The sequence below is a fragment of the Pseudochaenichthys georgianus genome, chromosome 23 (assembly GCF_902827115.2).
Source record: "Pseudochaenichthys georgianus chromosome 23, fPseGeo1.2, whole genome shotgun sequence".
NCBI classification, from domain to species: domain Eukaryota; kingdom Metazoa; phylum Chordata; class Actinopteri; order Perciformes; family Channichthyidae; genus Pseudochaenichthys; species Pseudochaenichthys georgianus.
Window position 1 is genome coordinate 3114966 of NC_047525.1, and position 21999 is coordinate 3136964.

Genomic DNA, 21999 nt, shown 5'->3' on the forward strand with positions numbered 1-21999 from the left:
ATTGGAGCATAGTCTCCTGGTGAAATTGTTACGTAACTTTGTGTGTCATCTGCATAGCTATGGTAACTTATTTTGTTGTTCTTCATTATCTGAGCCAGTGGTAGCATGTAGATGTTAAAGAGAAGAGGCCCCAAGATGGAGCCTTGAGGAACCCCACATGTCATATTTGTCAACTCAGATGTGTATTTACCTATAGAAACAAAGTTGTTTCTGTCCTTTAAGTAGGATTCAAACCAATTTAGAGCTGTTTCCGAAAGTCCCACCCAGTTTTCCAGTCGGTCTAGTAATATGCTGTGGTCAACAGTGTCAAACGCAGCACTGAGATCTAATAATACTAACACTGAAGTTCTGCCACTGTCTGTGTTTAAGTGGATGTCGTTAAAGACCTTTACAAGAGCAGTCTCAGTGCTGTGGTTTGGACGAAAGCCTGACTGGAACACATCGAAACAGCTTATTGTAACTCTTTATTATCAGGGTGTACCAAAGGGTGTTTTTTTTTTTTTTTTTAAATCTTGTCACTGAGGGCCCTCTTTGCTCAAGGGCCCCTGGACACTTGCCCAGGTTGCCCATATGGTTAATCCGGCCTTGGCTGGGGGGTATACTACGAAGCAGGATTTTCTCTTAGCGGCTAAATTCAGGGAAAACTCCGGTTTTCCGGTCCTACGAAGCTGGTTCTCTTTTTAGCAGGCTAGATCCCCATGGTAACTTATGCTTAGCGGCTAACCTGGTCGGGACCACGTTAGGTTGCAGGCTAAGAGCTCAACTCAGTGAAAGCACCGCCTGCTGACCAATCAGAGCTCAGTGTGCAGAGTTTAAAGCGATCAAGTCATATTACAGGAGAAAGGAAATACAGAAAAGCTGCCGTTGCAGGAAAGACGGCTGGCAAAAATCACCGACTGTGTGAACGTGAACATTAATAGAATATCACCTCCATCTTCAGAGCAATCTGACTGTTATAACATTAGCGTTAAGAAAGCTTACTTAAATATCTGCCACAACATAAGTACACTGAGTGCAGACGTCGATGTGTCCCATTATCATTCATATCACATCATATCACATCATAATGTATCACATATCTGCTTATCTGAGTCAGCTGAGCCGTATCTGGCCGTGCAACACTCACAGTGTCACAGACTGGATGCAGAAGTATTATTTTAAGCAACACATTAAGTTGACGAAACACTCGAGACAAATGTAATTAAAGTCAGATCATGTCTTAGATGGGCAGTGATATCATAAACCTGTTAATGTACGCATTCAAACACTTTTTCTTTTGCCAGTTGTATTCACCTTGCAGGTGCAGCTCTGTGGCTTTGATCCTGATCAAGTGTTTAAGTCATGGATGTTTAAAGTTTAACTTCTTCATTTTTGACTAGTATTAAAGTTCACTTTTCATTCAGGAAGTATGACGCTGCGCTGTCAGTACGCTTCTCCATGTTTATGATTGGTCGAATGCTCCAGATACCACCCCTTTCATGTGAACGCGCACCTAACTAGATAGGACACGGCTGGCTTGAGCGATCCACTTGATAACCAGCGTCGTAGTACAGTTTAGCGAGAGCGCGTATGTTTTGGATTAGGCCAACCGGCTAACTCAAACATATCCAGGTTAGGTTGAACCAGCTTCGTAGTATAGGCCCTAGGTGAGCAAAGAATATGTGTGTGTGCTGGTGGAAGAAGGTGTATGTGTGTGTAGCAGGGTATCTGGGTCATTGAGTGTAAGTGAGAAGGTTATATATATATAGGATTACTTAAAACAGTCCGAAATAATAAATGTTTACTTCAATACAGTTCAAGATAATACCTGTTTACTTTAATACAGTTTAAAACAATATCTGTTGACTTTAACCTTTAGGTTAATATGAACCGACTTCGGCCGAGATGGGCGTAGTACCCCTCACTGCAGTGCGCAGTACCTCAAGATGGGCGGGAGCTCAACATGGGCGGAGCCTCAACGCCCCTCCTTCTCAACCTTTGAGGCACGTGACTAATGGCCCCTCCTTCCCAACCTTTGAGGCACGTGACTGACGGCCCCTCCTTCTCAACCTTTGAGGCACGTGACGAGCTTCACAGATGATGCGTTGCATCCTGTTTCCGGGGTAGTAGTTCTGTTCTGTTAATCATAGCGTCAGAGTATTAACTATTTTAACATATTATATCTTATAATATTAATATTAGGGCTGTCAAGTTAACGCGTTAATAACGCGTTAACGCAAACAAAAATTAACGCCACTAATTATTTTAACGCGATTAACGCATGTGTATTTTTTTTCCTCGGCCGCCCCGTGGTTTCAGAGCGCATCGAGTTTAAAATACCATCTACAAGCTGATGCTGCTGACAGCCCCTCTCCTGCCGCCCGCTTGTGGCAGACCACACTTCCACGCTCACCGGCAGGCACCGACTGGCCATCGGGAGGACCGGGAGGGTGTGTGTTTGTGTGGCCCGAACGAGCGAGAGAGAGACCTTACGTGCATTACCGTACCGCAGTGTGAACGCGGCTATTGTTGTTGTTAGCATCTGGTGCTAGCTAGCTGCGCTAACGGATATAAGGAGCTGTTTAAATGAAAACAGAGGAGCGCTCTATCCACACAACTGCGCCGAGCACTTGACTTGATGCAGGAAGCAGACAGCGGGACGTTGTACGAGAAGTCAGCACACTCATGATTGCAGCAACATGCTTGCAGCGTACAGGCAGCTCCCGTTCGAGCATATGCCTTGAGTTGCACATAGCTCCAACGATCCAACACACACACACACGCACGCACGCACACGCACACACACACACACCATTTGTATTGCATGAGAGAGGTTCCAGGTTGAATTGAGGCGAATATTTGTAATGTTCAGAGGTTGTTGTGTTTAATATGCATGAGAATATTTGTCATTGTTCAAATGATAATAAACATTAGCATAACGCATATTTGTCCACTCATATGTTGATAAGAGTATTAAAAACTTGAAAAATATTCCTCTAAGGTACATTTAGAACAGATAAAAAATGTGCGATTAATTTGCGATTAACTATGGACAATCATGCGATTAATCGCGATTAAATATTTTAATCGACTGACAGCCCTAATTAATATATATATATATATATATATATATAATGATACCGGTAATATAATGATACCTTGAGGTCTGTGATGATGGCGAGTGATCTGTCGCCATGGAAACGGCATTTCAAAATGTGAAACTCAAATTAAATACATTAACAGCCTTCAAAGCATATTTTAATGTCTATTTGCATGTTAATTGCTTCAATTATTTCAGTTATGACTTCAAGAAAGGGCCTTCATTTGTTTTTTAACGTACTCCTTTTTAATTTTAATTTAATTTTAATTTCAGAGGCAATATTGTATATTTACTCACTTTTTACTGAAAAACATGTGATATAAATGAAATAATATCACATTATTTCCTACCAGTATTTTAAAAAATATATTAAAAAAGTGCCATCGTATTGACAAATTGATAGAATTGACAGGATAATATCAATGGTAATATAATACTGTGAACAGAGCCATTCCGCATGTACTTCTACTTTTGATACTTCGAGTACATTTAGCTGATAATACTTATACTCTTTTACTTAAGAAACACTTTGAATTCAGGACTTTCAATTTTATTGAACACAGAAAGCAACAGACAAGACAGGACAAAATAATACACAGACAGATCGTGACAACTAATCTGGTTGTGTGCTTTTTATATTCCAAGACAAACATGTAGCAAATTAGGCACTGGTGGTGCCTAGTTCTCCTCAAAAACGTTCCCATGCCGTATGTTTCTTTAATTTTACTATTTACATTTGCATTCTTGAGACTATTTGTTACACTGTAACCTGACTATATCATTTGTAATGAATGTTTTGAATGTTTGTCTTTCATTCACCAAGGTCTGAACAAGAGAGGTCGCAAGACTGCAAGAGGCGACGGGAGGAAAAGGCAATGCAGGTGGAAGTTGTTGAATCACAAATGATAAAGTCTTGAACCAGTGTGAGTGTTAAACATTGAACCTCTCTTTGTCAAATATATTTCAGGATGAAGAGGTTGTGAGGTTCCACAAAAGAAGCAGGCCGTCATTTGAGACGGGGTCATGAGTGAGCGCTGCTGGGGGGAGCTGTTACAATCAGCTGCATTAGGTTCACTCATGCCTCAACATGTATGAGTCAACAACACATGTCCTGAAAAGTCTTGTATCCACAAGTGATATCAATGAAAAACTGAAATATGAAACCCTTATTTCTACATACCTTATTGAAATCAAATTGGGCTCTTGCCACAATGTAAAATGCGTACTGTAAATAAAGAAATACTATATTATGTTAGGTTGTTGTGATGCTATGGTGTTCATTGACAAATAATATTCCTCCGTGAATGTTGTTTTGGATATAAATAAATCACAGCATGTCTCAAACTATGAGCAATAATGGAGTGCATAGCATGCTGAAAGCAGTATACATGTGTATACATTATTATAAACAGAAACATAGGACTACTATATGTTTACTGTATATCCAGTATCTTACCATCAAAACAAACACCCTACAGTTGTTCGAGAACGCTTGTCTTGGTAGGCCTGTAGTGTGAAAAATGACAATTACATCATACTCTTCAGTAGAATAATTTTAACAAATCTAACCTGGACATCATCCACACCAAGACGTGCCCAAGGCCCAGGGCACAAGATCTGAGCAAGGTTTCTGTGAACACAATGCATGTGAAAGTTAAGAATAAGTACAATTTAATTCAACTTTATAAGTACTCGAAAATCATGCAGAAAATCTTTGAACACTGTTGGAACAGGAACAAACTTGAACTTCCAAAAAGAAAGTCATTAAGGGGTAAAACAGAACAGCCCCGCTCTCAAGTGGCATCTATGGTTCTGTTCAATGCCTTTTATTTAATACAATGCATCCCATGTTATTTCAAATAAAACAGAGCCATAGATTAAAAGATAGACAAGTGGTCTGAAACAGAACTGCACTGTCCGGATGTGATGGAACTGTGCGCCAACAGACCTGAATGGTTTGGTGCGACTATCATCTCTCCAGCCAGCGCCACGGAGGGGATCTAGAAAGTGGCCTCAGTATCTGTTAATATCACATGTTCCAATATCAACAGGTATACTTTGACATACAAACGTTATATTATAAAGTTGTAGGATCTGTATTATACAACTAAATGAAGCGTTGAATTTAAAGATAGAAACACTATTTGCAGCATGGCAAACTGCATTGTACAGTAAACAAACAATAGCAAAGACTGAACTACACGTACTCACACAGAGTGTCCAGGTTCCCACACTGGAAGGAGAAGCCGTTGGAGGTTTGCTGCATTTTCCTGGAAAAGCAAAAAGCAGTTGTGTTGATGTGACTTCAGTAATGAGTTGGTACGAGAACATGGAGCAGCAACATGGATAATCATGATCAAGATACCGGCAGGTGTTGCATCGGATTGATGGTGGAAGATGGTGGAAACCAGGCTGTTGGCAGAAAACACGCCATATACTCTCTGTAACAGATGTAGTTTCATAATGTAATATCTTAGAATTGTTTGATATAATATAGTATGTTTTATACATATATTTACATATTTTAGAACAGCTTCAATACCTTCTCAATAACTGTAAGACAGCTGTTCAGGATCTGGCAGAATACAAACATACAGTCAGTAAAATACAGAGTACATGAAACATACCAACAATTAATACAAAATCAGTTAGAAAGAGTACAAGAAACAAAGAGCGTGATCACTCTGATTACCATTGACGTGCACAGGTACGGGCTAATGTTGCCCGGGCAACAGCCCGTTTGCCATTTTTGTCCGACCTGCCCCTCTGGAGAGAGCGAGAGTTTTTTTTGTTTTCTATTGTGACCGAATCAACATGATGAGCCCACAATTAGTATTGTAGCGTCTCACTGCGATAAAAACACAACTTGTCAGCGCTTTCATCTGCCTCCAGTCACGTGACTTTGTTTACACTCTGACAGCTGGAAGCAAAGGCAAGCCCTCCAAGTCCAAACTCATATGGCTATGGTGATCACACCAAATGGCGTTAGAGTATAGGGGACAAACCAGGGGAATTTACTTCCTCTTGACACCGTCGGTTATTTACAACAACAAAAAACTAAATATAGCCTATTTGTTGTTATTGTGCTTCGGTCTTTCTGTGTCTTTTACTCTGCTCCGTGAACTCCCTCAACGGGGCCGCTCACTCTCTTTTCTTGATTGCCCTCTCTCAGAGAACACTTCACTGTCCCGCTTCATTGTAGGATTTCTGCCATGTCTCTACTTTAGCTTGACCATCTCTGTTATTAAGTTATGGAATTCTAAATAAATAAGTAATAAAATACCTTACCGTTACTACGCTCATAAATAATTATAAGAATAATGCGTATTGAACTGGTTTCATTAATTTGTGATGTTATTTAAGGTAATTAGTTAGAAGCCCTATTTTATCAGTAGCCATGTCTGCCGAGCAGTTACAATGGTCAAACTACATTAAAACAGAATTGTCCCCAATTTTCTTTAATAGTTACTAACATTAGATATTTTAATGAGATATGGCCCGCAAAACATTTGCCTGAATAACGAATTTAGCAGTTGGACATGAAAGTCAACTGAGTGTCACTTCCAATGACAGTGTTGTGCTTTTATTACATTACATGTAATTTGTTAGACACTTTTATCCAAAGTGACTTACATACATTCAGTACTGTGGACAATCCCCACAGGAGCAATTTGGGGGAAACAACAACATGCTGACTGCAGTGGGACTTTTGTATTGTATTGTAGCCTTTATTTAACCAGGTGAAAATCCCATTGATATCAACGATCTCTTTTTCAAGGGAGACCTGCAGCAGACTTGAACTTCCTTTCCCCAGATTCGAAGTCCAGCACACTACCCACTGAGCCACAGCCACCCCATTTTATATCATGAACCTTCTACATTAAAAACAAGGGGGGAGGCCCTTTTTCCAGTTTAGAGCAATAGCCCCTCCAAATGTCTGTGCACGTCCCTGCTGATTACCATCCCATCCATGTCATTAGCCAAACTCCAAAGATCTGACCGCGTGAGAGCCATCTTGCTCACAAAGGCTAGATGTGTGTTTGGACTTTGGGTCTTGTCCAGAACCTGTGCCAGCTAAAGGAAGAAAAAAGAAAATGAAAACCGGCATTTTAAGTAATATTTAGCATACATACAATATGTTGAACTGCTGACTAGTTCACTTTACCTCCTGAAGCTCCTGTCCCCAGCAACCTTGCCATAACTTGCCATAACTGTGTTGATACTAGTAAAGTCTCCCTGGTCCTTGGCATCATTCACTTGATAACAAATCAACAACACAAAATGTATGTCTTTATACCGTACAACTTGTATGAATACAAGTTGTCAATATCAAGCAGATCACTTTCACTCCTGTTGCTCCTGACCATCTCTGTGGTGTTCTGAAGATGCAGTGGCCATCCCAACTTGTGAAGGAGGAGCTGTTGAAATTAAATAATATTAGTTCTCCAGATAACCACATAAAAGAACAAGAACATAATGATTCTAAGAAATGCTTCACCTAATGATATCCTCCCATTGACATCAAGCTGTATTTCCACATCTGCTGGGATGATACTTTTCAGATGATCTGTATTGCTCTTTAGCTTTGTTGTTTGTTGTCACATTGTAGTGGTGTAGTATATTTATTTGCAGACATAAGTGTGTTAAGGGTGTTGTCATGTTCAAAAAGTAATTGTTTTTCCTCATTCCTGAGAACAGTTGTTCCTAGGGTTGGGTATCGTTTGAATTTCCACGATTCCGATTCCGATTCTACTTTTCGATTCCGGTTCTTAACGGTTCTCGATTCCGATTCTTTGAGGGGCAGGGTAAAAAAATGATACATGCTTCTTCCACCAAAAAAATTACATTTATTCGAGAAACTTTTACACAGGTTAGTTTAAAGTAATATTCACATGAATCAGTCTGTTTATATTCACTGCTATGTAACTTTAACCTGAGAACCACTGAAGCTACAACAGTGCAACAGTCCAACTTTTAAAAACAGTTCTTGTTGAGAAAAACAAGCATATCTGCCTTCTCAGGCATACCGGGAAGAAAGGTTTGAACATTTTGAAGTAAAATGCTTCAATCTGGTGCACACGCAGAATTACTAGAGACTAGATCTAGGGGGTACAACTCTAAACACCCATATGAAGAAGATCGGTTTACATTTTAATAATTAAATAACAAATAGCCTACATGTAACGCATTTTATTTTTGTTGTTCATTCATATCTTATTTTACTATTTTATTTATGCATATTTTTGTATCTCCAGTTTAAAACGATATGTCTGGTTTACTGTCCTATAGTATACATTGGAATGATTTCAAACCTGTTTTATCCCAATAATTATAAAAGAGTGCCTTGGAAATATGTGTTTACATAAATTGTGATCAAAACGTTTGAGACCCACTGAGATAACTTAGACTAAAGTGAACTATCTAAACACTCAGAGTCCTTTACCTCACTGAGCTGTAGTTATCAGCCTCTCAGTCTGACTGGAGAGGACTCTCCCTCCACATCATTGTAGAAACATCTTCTTCTTATATCCGTTAGAGCAGCTAGCACCAGATGCTAATAACAACAGTGCACCCTCCCTTTCTCCCTCGCTCACGCGCACTTTGGCTGTGAGCTGCGGTTGCCAGATAAGCCAACATCCCCCATTTTCATCACTTGCAGCGCCCATCGTACAGGGCAAATGAAAAGTGTAACCGGGATGAAAAGGATGTTACATTTACTTAATTATGAATATTGTTACATCAAGGCCGAAAATTAGGATGAGCACCAACGGTCAAAACATTTGTTTTTCCTCCCAGAGCTGTCAGCGCAGCGCCTCCACAGATCTGGCGCCCTAGGCGAACATTTATAATGCCAGTGCGACGGGCCGGCCCTGGTCTCAGGTTACACTGTAGGAAGTGTAGATACAACGCTACATTTCCCGCCCCGCTGCAGTCATGCAGTAGGCTACGGAGAGCGGCGAGAAACATTTCCTCAGGAATCGAAAAGCGGAACCGAAATTCACATTTCTAAATGATGCCGTTGGAATCGAAATGTTGGTTCGGAACCGGTTCTCGGTACCCAACCCTAGTTGTTCCGCACATTGACTGTTTGGCCCCGCCAGCTCTGGCACAAGCCCTATCCTTCTGAGAACATCCCTTTCATCAGTGTGTGATGTGTTTCTGGTCAAAGAAAATAAACATAAACAATAGGAAGGAATAAAATAAGCTGCATATACATTTATTTTGTAAAAATCGAATTGAAATATAGGTTAGTATAGTTATTAGTATTTCTCAAGTCGTGCAAAAATAATATTAAAACTTTCCTAAAGTTTTCAGGACTTTGCTTATACAGCAATCCTACTATTTTGAAGCAACACAAATGTAGTTTGTAGTTATAATTAATAGTTATTAAATGGAGTTTTCTGCATCACTAGGACATGCACGTCCTAGTAGCGACAGCGCACATTTGACAGCAAATAAGTGAGACTTAAAATCAACACATTTTAAACCGCAGCAAAAACAAATAGTTAATTTATTCAGGGATTACTTACCTCCATTTTCTCTGACGCTATGATTAACAGAACATAATTGCTACCCCGGAAACAGGATGCAACGCGTCATCTGTGAAGCTCGTCACGTGCCTCAAAGGTTGAGAAGGTGGGGCCGTCCCGTCACGTGCCTCAAAGGTTGAGAAGGAGGGGCGTTGAGGCTCCGCCCATGTTGAGCTCCCGCCCATCTTGAGGTACTGCGCACTGCAGTGAGGGGCTTCTCAGATGGGCGGCTCCAGTGTCAAAAGCTACAGTAGCCTACACTAATGCAATGAGTACAACTTTGTACGGAGCCATACACATCAGCGTTGCGAGCTCATTTCCATTGGTTTCAATGGAGACGTGCACTGCAGCAGCGTGCACCGCTCGTCATGTGACGAGGAACAACCAATCACAACCGAGAAACATCTCAACTTCCGTAAACACAAGTGTAAGGCAAATATGGAAGATAAGTTAATTTCACAGCGGGTGGATCGTCACCCTTACTTGATCTGTCCGGCATGTCCCCCATATTCATGGTTTGGGTGACGGGGTGCGAGACAGTCTCACATAACTTCAAAGAGACTGCCTTAATTAACACTTAGATTGACATGAAAGGCTTATAACATGTCGGTGTGATATCATACCGGCATGTTATAACACCTCAACCCTCACATCAAAGGACATACATCAAAGGCTAATTAGATTAGACAACAAAGGCTCTACTACAGGGGGGCATATCACACCTACGTGTGATAACACCTCACCCACACATCAAAGGATATCACACCTACGTGTGATATCACACCTACATGTGATAACACCTCGAACAAAGGGTTAATTAGCATATCATACCTGTCACTTTGTATGCATACTAATGTGATGGATGCCGCATCCTTATAACTACTCACGCCAATCATAGAGCTTTGATGCGTTCAAGTGCATTATTCTGGCACAGGAAGATTATGTTATATAGGACATTAACGATGAAACAGAATATTGTTGTTCTATTTTTAGACATCATTCTTTCATCATCAATCATTTTTCCAACACAGAGCCATAGCCCTCCTGGCTTGAAGAAGTCCAAAAGTTTGGTCCGTTTGAAGTCTGTTTGAAGTCCTTTGGATATATTCCAAAATATACAATAAGATACAAATATAATAAAAAAATGTACATTAGCGGCAAGTATATATAATTAAAAACAAAATAACATTAGCAGTAAGTATATACAAATTCACAATGCAAAGGACGTATATTACTAGAGAATCTTGTCACGATTCTCATGTTATGTCACGTTTGTAGTTTTGTCTGTGTTGGTGTTTTTCTTGTCTTTGGGTTTCCTGTCTTATTGTGTAAAGTGTTCACCCCCGTTTCCTGCCTGTCTGCTTTCTGTCTGTTTCCCTCCCTGATTACCCGAATGTGTTCACCTGTTGTCCTTGTGTTTCTCCTACCCTGCCCGGCTGTTTCTCGTTGTCGTGATTACCCCTCCCTGTATTTAGTCTTGTCTCTTTCTGTGTTCAGTGTTGGGTCGTTGTTTGTTGGTGACTGAGTTCACCGGTGAGTGTTCCGTGTTTTTCAGTATCCTTGAAATAAAGGGTTTCTCAAAGTTATCTGCATTTGGGTCCTGCTTCCTTCCCTCGACCGTGACAAATCTAAATAATACACAATATAACGAAAACATTGAACACATTGAATAATCTAATATACTACAGACACATATTGGCATAGGATTATTTATACTGTACTACTATAGGTAGAGAGTTTTCACTGATTTACTCATGTAATCCAACAGCTGATGGATTATGCATAATCATGTCTCTGTCTCTCAGTGACATTACAGTCCAGTGTCACTTTCTCACTCACCTTTGCATAGTCACTCAAATATTTTGATCAGTCCGAACGAGTGATAAAGTTACACTTCTCCATAATATGAATTGCTTATAATTTTTCGAAAATATTCTGAAGGGCGACACCCTGTGCCTGACATCACTGATTCTGCTCTCTGAATCAGTGAAGGAGCAGCCATTAAACACATCTGATTCAGTACAAAGGTTGATCCATAAAGAATGCAGTGTCTTTTGTATTGGCTGTAGATGAATCACTGAGTTATGAATCATTGTAAGGACAGATTCAGCCTGGTTTACTAAAGCAGCAGCTCTGTATGCAGTGTGCTCCTAAGAGGGGATTTGATCACGATTACAGAAAAGGCCAACTCAACCTGGAAAAAAAGTGTAACTATTAATACAAATATTGCCATAGCATATTCTTTCTATTAATATTATAATAAACATATATCTAATTATAAATACATTTTAATAATGTAATAACAAAAGGATAGAAAGTAAGACAAAACACAACATAATACACACACAGACAGAGGTAAATACAGCCAAACACATTTGAACAAAACAAAGAGAGGTTTGGTTCCAGCCTGTTGGGATTTGGACCTTCAACACAGGAATCAGTCATCAGTTGTGTTTGTGGTCCTTCAGTTATTTTGTTGCCCCTGATTCAGGTAGCACTGACCTGCACTCAGATCTGGTGGACGTCTGATGTGGGCATCAGGGTTTCCGTTAGCCGGTAATTACCGGTTTTTAGCTGGTCAAATTTATTAAAAACCGGTAAATTCAAAACCTGCCGGTCAAAATGTCTGGTAATAATTAGGGAGGCTCCGATCGATCGGCCGCCGGTCATTATCGGCCGATATTCACTCTTAATAGTTTGATCGGTGCTCTCTATAAAGGCCGATCAGGAGAGCTGGATCTGATCGATATGGACATAAACGCGAGTGAAGTATAACCGGACGCGAGAGAGAGATCAGATCAGCTGCTGAGTCTGACCGAGACACGCAGCTCTGCATAATCACCTGAAGCCCCGCCCTCTGTTTAGCGAGCTGCAGGAGCTGCATGAGAAACTGACGGGCTGGCAGGAGAGAGAGAGGGAGAGGGGAAAAGAGAGGATCCGTTTCTCCCGTGTTATTGTTCAAAGTTGATGTACACTTCTGAATAATGTACGTTATCTACTACAAGTAGTTTGTTTGAATGTAATAATTATGTTGTGTGTTGTTTGTGGAATCATTTATTGAAAAATGAATCTGAATTTTTCGATCTGTTACGATTATAAACTGAAGCAATATAAAAATGAGCCCCGTGAACTGAGTTTTAAACTGAAGCATATCCGCTCATAGTCCGGTAATTACCTGCTAACGGAAACTCTGCTACACAACTATTATTATTGAAATATGACCGGTAAGTTTCAAATTAGTCCGGTAAAATAAATTCTGCCCGGACATTTGAACGGCGAGAAAAAATCCTAGCGGAAACCCTGGTGGGCATGGCCTTTTCGCGTCTGGAGGAGGGCTATGATAACGCCATGAAGGAGTTCCACAGGAAGCAGGTGTCCCAGCTCAACACCCTCATCTCCATTCTGATTGGGCAGCTTACGCTGGGCGATCGGCAGATGGTCATGACGATCTGCACCATCGACGTCCATGCCAGGGACGTGGTGGCCAAGATGATCGCTCACAAGGGAGATACATCTGGCAGACAACATGTCCTGTATGCATCATGCAGGCTGTATATTCAACGACGCATGTCATTAGCATAATTAGAGTGTGGGAAAGCTCTGATTATTTCTGGCTTTATTTAAAGCTGTGGCGCTCTCTGTTCCTCCCTCTGCATTTCACTTGCTTTTGAAGGTGGAGAACTCTCAGGCCTTTGTGTGGCTCTCCCAGCTGAGACACCGTTGAGATGAGAAGGACAAACATTGTTTTTCCAACATCTGTGATGCCCAGTTCCTCTACTCTTATGAATACCTGGGCAACACGCCCCGATTAGTCATCACTCCTCTGACAGACAGGTAAGAAGCTTCCTTTCAGACTCAGGAATCTCAACAATATGATTGCTGAACAGCCTGAGAGATTAAGCTGTTTTTAAATGACTGTTAACTCGCTGTTGCTTCATCAAGCTATACATTATCACGTCATACACAATAGATAACAATAAGGGTAGCCGATTTAGCATCACAATTCACATTCAAGGTAAATGTTGCTGGCCTTAGGCCTAGGGGAACCTGGGCGAGAACAAACTCAACCTCTGTATCAGAACACAAAGAGGCAGAGGTAGAGGCAGGTAGCTTTGTGTTGCACTCGACTGAAGTGTTATTCTACAAATCATGGAAAATACCCCACAACAAAAGCACTCAAAACCATGCTCATTCCAGCATCAGGCAACAGCATTTTCAGATACTTAAAAGCGTTAAAAAAACATTCCAAATGTACTATGAGTAACCATTGAAATTACAACATATATTACTACTAGCTGACTCCAGTCAAAACATCTATGTTGGCGCCTTTTCAAGATCAATGAAAACACACTACAGAAACATATGAAGGGCCGTGTAGGCCAACATTCAAACTCACCTCACACACACACTACTGAAAACATCTGGCCTCACACACACACTACTGAAATCCTCTCACATTCACTACTGAACACCTCACACACACACTACTGAAAACATCTGGCCTTGCACACACACTACTGAAATCCTCTCACATTCACTACTGAACACCTCACACACACACTACTGAAAATTAAGCCTCACACACACACTACTGAAATCCTCTCACATTCACTACTGAACTCCTTACACACACACTACTGAAAACATCTGACCTTGCACACACACTACTGAAATCCTCTCACATTCACTACTGAACACCTCACACACACACTACTGAAAATTAAGCCTCACACACACACACTACTGAAATCCTCTCACATTCACTACTGAACTCCTCACACACACACACTACTGAAAACATCTGGCCTTGCACACACACTACTGAAATCCTCTCACATTCACTACTGAACGCCTCACACACACACTACTGAAAATTAAGCCTCACACACCCTACTGAAATCCTCTCACATTCACTACTGAACTCCTCACACACACACTACTGAAAACATCTGGCCTTGCACACACACTACTGAAATCCTCTCACATTCACTACTGAACACCTCACACACACACTACTGAAAATTAAGCCTCACACACACACTACTGAAATCCTCTCACATTCACTACTGAACACCTCACACACACAATACTGAAAATTAACCTCACACACACACTCCTGAAAAACATTTTACTGAAAGGTTCTCAGTAGGGAATGTGCATGTGTTTCACCTATGTGTCTGTGAGGGGATTCTTGCTGTAACGGAAGTCATTCTAATGTAACGGATGTCATTCTAATGTAACGGAAGTCAGTGGTCTCTTTGCTAGCCCCGTTAGCTTCATTAGCTCCAGGCTGCTACTCCGAAGTGTTTGTTGTGTTGATGCCTGGTGGAGTATTCTTCATTGAAATATCGCACTTATCGTATGGCTCGCGGATCGCGGTTCAAACAGACCGTCCATGAATGCAGTTTATTCGGTAAGTGAAATTCAAGCACTTTATTTCTTACTTGTCTTTTTATTCAGCTAACAAGTGAGACGAAGCTACATCTGTTCTAACGATGCTATCCGTAGCATACAAGTTGAAACATAATGGAGAAGTGTAAAACATTAAGAAGGATTATACTTTAAAACATAAGGCTTCTCTGTGAGGTTGGTAAAATAAGGTCATGCTTGTACATTAGTTAGCTTGCTAGTTAGGTAACTGTATGCATTGTTATTGTTAATTTAAAATAGCTATGCTCGACGATGCAGACAGCTAGCGTCACATTAGTGTTGAAGAGCAGAGTACTGTATGAGATTAACCTCACTATAAGATCTGTGTATCTGAAAAATATGAATCTCACATTTCCAGTTGGTTCCAGAAATAACGTTGACGTAGATATTGCAATATGGTTTGAAACTAGCTGGAGTTGATTATTGAAGCTTACTGGTTAACGTTCATCATATTAAACGAACGAACCCAAACGTTGTTGTTTTTATTAATATTATTACCAATACTTACTTAGCATTTTATTATCATTACACTGGAGAAACCGACTTATTGTGGCAGCAGAACGTGAACATGTAACTTAATGCCTGCATTTGAGGGCGAAAAATAGCTCAGTCAATGCTTTAGGGACAAGGAAATGATTTGTTTACATATTAGATATGACGTTATGTGTGCTTCTCTGACAATGAAGCTTATTCATTGCATTACATGTGTTGAAGATGTTTGTCTTTTACCCCTACGTGTGTGTTACAAATGAATGTGAATATGGCATAGGACAAATATTTAAATTGACTGTCTCATGAAAAACGATTCTAAAATAAAAAGGACTATACAATAATACACAATCCAACTGATAAGATACAGTAAGGGCTTTGATATCCAGCACTTTCTTTAAGGATAACAAAAAGATTATCACATGACATTTGCATGTAAAAAAGTCTGTGACCAACACATTGTTACTTTACATATATATATCTGTTTGTTTAAAGTTTCCAGGTAATGCAGGCAGACCAGAGGACGCTGACCACGAGAGACAGACCTATTCCTAAGATCAGTGAACTTCAGCATGGACTCAAAGGTACAAATAATCGAGAAACGTTCCGGTTTAAATAGATAAAGTAACAACTATAATCAGCTTTCACATTTCAATGTATTTAAGGCAATTATTATTTTACATTGTGAGAATTGCTACCATTTGTCTCTACATATTGTCTGTAAAAGACGTGGTAAAAGTGGTTCTTGCAGTGAGACAACCGAGCAGTTGAATATTATTTAATAAGATATTTTAATGTTGATTAACTGCAGACTGTTCCTTCATAATCTGATTATCTTTGTAGTACAAAGTGATGAATTAAAAAACACATTAACATTTAAAAAATACATTAAACAAACGTTTCATAAATAACACACTTGCTCTGCAATAATGTCATATGTTTCTTGTCATTTCTGTTAGGAAAGGACATACCTGAAGGACACAACTGCCTCACCGTTTTCTCAGAGGGGCAAGAAGAAAATGAAAAGCTGATTTCAGATTAAAGACCAATACAGGACATTCACTAAGAAACTACACTTTTATTGTGAACACAAAGTCAAACAGGACCATCATTTGTTTGTGACAGCTGAGCCCAGTATGGGCTCACAGATGCAGTTAGGTGGTTTCTTCATCAGACTTGGTCCTCCTCCGCGGACTGGGGGGGAAAAGTGGCCCGGGGATTAATTGACAGACAGGCCCACTTAATGTGCGGCATGTATCGGCCGGCCGGCGACGAAAGTATGTTACTTAACAAAAAACCCTATGCATTTTATGTTATTTTGGACAATTATTCATATAGTAATCACATTACCTGAGCCCTTGAGTTGCCTACAGCAAAATAGTTACAGCATATATTTAGTGATTTTAATGTTAACAGATCATTGATGCAATAACATCTGGACTCAATTTGCCTGACTTGACGCATGGAATAAAACATGGGCGTAGGACACATCCTCAATGTGGGTGAGACAATTTAACAGGGGGTGTGGGCAGGTGGTGGACCTCACCTCCTCTACGGGGGTCCGGGGGCATGCTCCCCCGGGAAGATTTTTTTTTAAATGTTGGAGTTAAATGCATCAATCTGGTCCATTTTGAGAGCAAAATTAGGGACTAAATCTATGGCAGTCAGTACGGGCTTGGACTGTGAGCCGTAGGGTCGCTGGTTCAAGTCCCCGACCAGACCTATTTGGAGTGTGGACTTCTACTTGAAGAGGTCCCAGTTCACCTCCTGCCCTGCCGTGGTGCCCTTGAGCAAGGCACCGGACATCCCCCTTCCCCCCTCACTCTCATTGCTCCGCGGGCGCTGTACAATAGCTGCCCACTGCTCCTAGTACTAGACTCCTGGTAATAGGATGGGTTAAAAGCAGAGAACACATTTCACTGTGTGTGCTGTGTGCTCTGCATGTGTGACCATTAAAGAGGGTTTCATCCCTCCCAATTCTTCTTCTTCTTCTTCTTCTTCAACACCCATATAAAACAGAACTGTAAACAGATTAACTTTTTCTTTCAACATTTATTTGAACAGCAAGTGGAGGCAAAAGTGACTGCACCCAAAACAATAAAGCTGCTAGCTAACTAAACTCAGTAACAGAATGTGGGCAACACGTTCTTCTCCACAGCCGCGCGACCTCTGAGTCAGACATCACTTCTCCCTTTTCTATCCTACGGGTGCAGCCGTACAGCCACTCCCCCTGAAACCTGTTGTAACAACATAATAAACTTTTTGGGGATGCAGCTTGGGATGTGAGGACATGGCTTAGAACGGGCGTGTCGCCTTCTGTCCTGCCAGTGTTGGCAGGACATTAATTAAAATGTCGAACTCGGATTTCATTTTAAGGACATTTCGGCCAGGGGTATAGAGCTATATTTGTTTATGCACCGGATTGGCAAAACAGGAGAGTGTGTGCACCAGTCTGCCTTGATCTATGTATTCATGTCTGTGACTCTCACAGTATCTGCTGCCCGCAGCTGTTTTATAGAAGGAAAACCTCCTTCACTTCATGAAATCTCTGCAGCACCAGGAGGCAGCGGGAGGGTTAACTCAGTGTTAGGGCTGTACAAGGGCGTGGAATCAAATGCACGATGCAGAGACAAACAAAGTATCAAAATAAAGTGTTTTAATGTAGACAGGTCATAACACACTGAATACATAAAACAACAAAACAAAAACTACTAATACACTAATCTAACTCTATGGACGATAACTCTATGGACAATGACAAAAGGATCTTACGCTGGAAGGCTAGGAAAACACAAGACAATCTGGCAACAAGACGGGAAGACGATAACTATATATACTAGACAGACAACACCCGGTGAAGACAATTAGACAATCACAACCGTGGGAAAACAGACAAGGCAGGAAACTTACTTTAGACACATGACTATCCAAATAAAACAGGAACCTATCTAAACACATAACATGAAACCTAAACTAGGGAACAATCTTAGCAGAGCCGTCTACGCACAACAGTACCCTCCCCTCTAGGGACGACACCTGACGGCCCTGGGACCTCCGGATGACATCTGTAGTAGTCCTCGATTAAGTCTTTGCCCACGATAAAACTGGACGGGACTCAGGACTGTTCTTCAGGACCGTAGCCCTCCCAATCAACCAGAAATTGACGACCTCTGCCTCGATTTCTCACTGACAGGAGACGTTTGACAGAGTACACCGGACTGCCATCAACAACACGGGGGGGGGGGTTTGGAGGGTGGAACCAGGGGACTGTCCAGAACCGGCTTGATTCGGCTGACATTGAACGTTGGATGAACCCGTAGTGACCTGGGCAGACGGAGACGGACAGATACAGGATTGATTATTTTAGTGACAGGAAATGGACCCACAAACCTTGGAGCGAGCTTCTTTGACAAGACCCTGAGTGGCAGATCCTTTGTGGACAACCACACCCGCTGCCCCGGTCTGTATGTAGGTGCCGCCCGCCGCCGTTGATCCGCCACCATCTTCATCCAAGCCGAATTCCTCAGGAGGACCCGACGAGCTGCAGCCCAGACACGGTGGCATCTTCTGACTAAGGCATGAGCAGATGGCACCACCACCTCCTTCTCAGTTTCTGAGAATAGAGGAGGCTGATAGCCAAAGACACAGTGAAAGGCAGACAGACCGGTAGCAGAGGTGGGCAAAGAGTTGCGTGCTTACTCCACCCATGTCAGATGCTCGCTCCAGGTTGCAGGGTTCTGAGAAACCAGGCAGCGCAGGCACGTCTCCAGCTCCTGATTCAGCCGTTCCGTCTGTCCGTTGGACTGGGGATGGTAACCTGAGGTGAGGCTGACGGACGTTCCCAGGAGGGTGCAAAACTCCTTCCAGAACCTGGAGGAAAACTGAGGACCTCGATCCGACACAATGTCTCTGGGAATACCATGAATACGGACAACATGAGTCAATAACGCCTGAGCAGTCTCTTTAGCTGACGGCAACTTTGGCATGGCAATAAAATGGACCATCTTAGAGAACCTGTCCACTACAGTGAGGACAGTGGTGTTACCCTTGGATGGAGGAAGACCCGTGACAAAATCCAACAAAATGTCAGACCAGGGCCTGCTGGGAACGGGGAGAGGCTGCAGCAGTCCCATCTGTGATTTTGATGACGTCTTGTTCCTGGCACAAACTACACTGGCAGCCACATATTCTGAGACATCCTTTACCAAGGAAGGCCACCAAAACCTCTGTCGAACGACAAATACGGTCCGCTTGACCCCTGGATGACAAGTGAGCAGTAATGTGTGAGACCAATGAATAACCTGTGACCGCATGGATTCAGGCACGAATAGCCTGTCCAATGGACAGCCACTAGGTTTCGGCCCCTCACCATTGACACGTTTCACCTGATCTACTATAGGCCATGTCACCACCCCAACCACACGGGAGAGTGGAAGGATTGGCTCTGGATCCTTGGCCATGGGCTCTGGGTCATGGAGGCGTGAGAGGACGTCAGGTTTGCCATTCTTGGACCCAGGTCTGAAAGACAATGTAAAGTCAAAACGGTTAAAAAAAAAGTTGCCACCGGGCCTGGCGTGAGTTCAACCTCTTAGCTTTGCGGATGTATTGAAGGTTCTTGTGGTCGGTCCAAACCAAGAACGGCTGTGGCGCCCCCTCAAGCCAGTGCCTCCACTCCTCCAGAGCCATCTTGACTGCCAACAGCTCTCGGTTTCCGACGTCGTAGTTTCTCTCTGCGGGAGATAGTTTGTGAGACAAAAAGGCACAATGATGCATCTTATGATCCCCAGCCGCTCTCTGTGAGAGAATGGCCCCCACCCCATCATTGGAGGCATCCACCTCCACAACAAACTGTCGTTGAGGATCAGGAACAGTCAGTATGGGAGCCGTGGCAAACCTTCTTTTAAACTCATTAAAAGCCTCCTCGGCCCTGAGGCCCCACACAAAGTTAACCCCTGGTGAGGTCAGTGCATGAAGGGGAGCAGCAACAGAGTTAAAGTTCCTAATAAATCGTCTGTAGAAGTTAGCAAAGCCCAAAAACTGCTGTACCTTCTTCCTATTGGTGGGGGTGGCCCAGTCTGCCACTGCACTGACCTTTGCAGGATCCATCAGGATTTGTCCAGGAGAAATGATGAACCCCAGGAATGAGACAGTTGATGCATGGAACTCACACTTCTCTGCTTTTACGAATAGGTGATTATCCAGTAGGCGCTGTAGTACTTGGTGGACATGTTGCACATGAGTCTCCTTATCAGGAGAGAAGATTAAAATGTCATCCAAATACACAAAGACAAACACGTTAAAAAACTCCCTGAGTACATCATTGACCAGCGCCTGGAAAACTGCTGGGGCGTTAGTTAACCCGAAAGGCATTACGAGGTACTCGTAATGTCCTGTTGGGGTATTAAATCCAGTTTTTCACTCATCCCCCTCCCTTATTCTTACCAGATGATAAGCGTTGCGTAAATCCAGTTTTGTGAACACTTTAGCATCCTGCAATAGGTCACAAGCAGAGTCAATGAGAGGGAGGGGGTATCTGTTTTTTACCGTGATGTCATTCAGTGGACTGTAATCGATGCAGGGACGGAGAGAACCATCTTTTTTCTTCACAAAGAAGAAGCCCGCTCCGGCAGGAGAGGAAGACGGTCGGACGAGTCCTGCCTTGAGTGAGGTGTCGATGTAATCCTTCATGGACCCCTTTTCTGGAGCTGACAGGGAGTACAGACGGCCCTTGGGAATCGTGGATCCTGGCAACAAGTCTATAGCACAATCATAAGGCCGATGGGGTGGCAGTGCACTCGCCCTAGCTTTACTAAAGACTTCCTTTAGATCATGATAACATGTGGGGACCTTTGATAAATCAGGGTAATCAGTAAAATAGTCAGAAAGAAGTTCGTTGTGACAGTCCGCTTTAGAAGTGGAGATCTTCCTCAGTATCAACTTACTCTGATCGTGTACACACTTCTGTTTACACAACATTCCCCACTCTTGTACTTTCCCTGACCACCAATCAATGACAGGATTGTGCAAAAGTAACCAAGGGTAACCTAAAATGATCGGGTGTTGAGCTGATTTAAACACATGAAAAACTATGTTCTCAACATGAGTGTCATTGATTGTCATTTTTACAGGTGTGGTGCAATGAGTCACTGTGAATAGTAGGCGCCCATCTAACGCGTTCGCTTTTAACGGTGAAGGTAATGGCGTCAACGTCAGGTTAAGCCTAAGAGCTAGCTCTTTATCCAAAAAAACTCTCATCGGCTCCAGAATCTACAAGTGCCCCCTGTTCAATAACCTGGTTACCTTCACATAGCATAACTTGAGTTAATGTGCGTGGAGGGAAGTCAAAAAAGTCAGATTGGCTCACCAGTGTCTTCCCTTTCACCGGTGAGCCTGTTCTTTTACTGGACACATGGCTTGTTGATGCCCCTGTTGACCGCAGTAGAAACATCTTGCCTCCACTAGGTGGCGACG

At 42.2% G+C, this 21999-nt stretch overlaps 2 long non-coding RNA genes and 1 pseudogene across 5 annotated transcripts; 1 reads left to right on the forward strand and 2 right to left on the reverse strand.

Annotated features, from left to right (window-relative positions):
* Positions 1–3652: 3652 nt before the first annotated feature.
* Positions 3653–11544, reverse strand: LOC117468380 (uncharacterized). Of its 4 annotated transcripts, XR_004554481.2 has the most exons (7): positions 11449–11544; positions 5622–5654; positions 5445–5520; positions 5291–5349; positions 5028–5099; positions 4666–4709; positions 3653–4585 (listed from the first exon to the last, which is right to left on the reverse strand). It is a non-coding gene; the product is annotated as an uncharacterized lncRNA (long non-coding RNA). The 4 variants fall into 4 exon arrangements; XR_011642501.1 differs by having other exon boundaries at positions 3653–4709; positions 5028–5079; XR_004554480.2 differs by having other exon boundaries at positions 3653–4709.
* Positions 6806–7769, reverse strand: LOC117468383 (uncharacterized). The gene is made up of 3 exons (XR_004554485.2): positions 7578–7769; positions 7245–7497; positions 6806–7153 (listed from the first exon to the last, which is right to left on the reverse strand). It is a non-coding gene; the product is annotated as an uncharacterized lncRNA (long non-coding RNA).
* Positions 11545–12918: 1374 nt separating the features above from the next.
* Positions 12919–21999, forward strand: part of LOC117439365 (dynein axonemal heavy chain 9-like) — a 58781-nt pseudogene continuing 49700 nt past the window's right edge.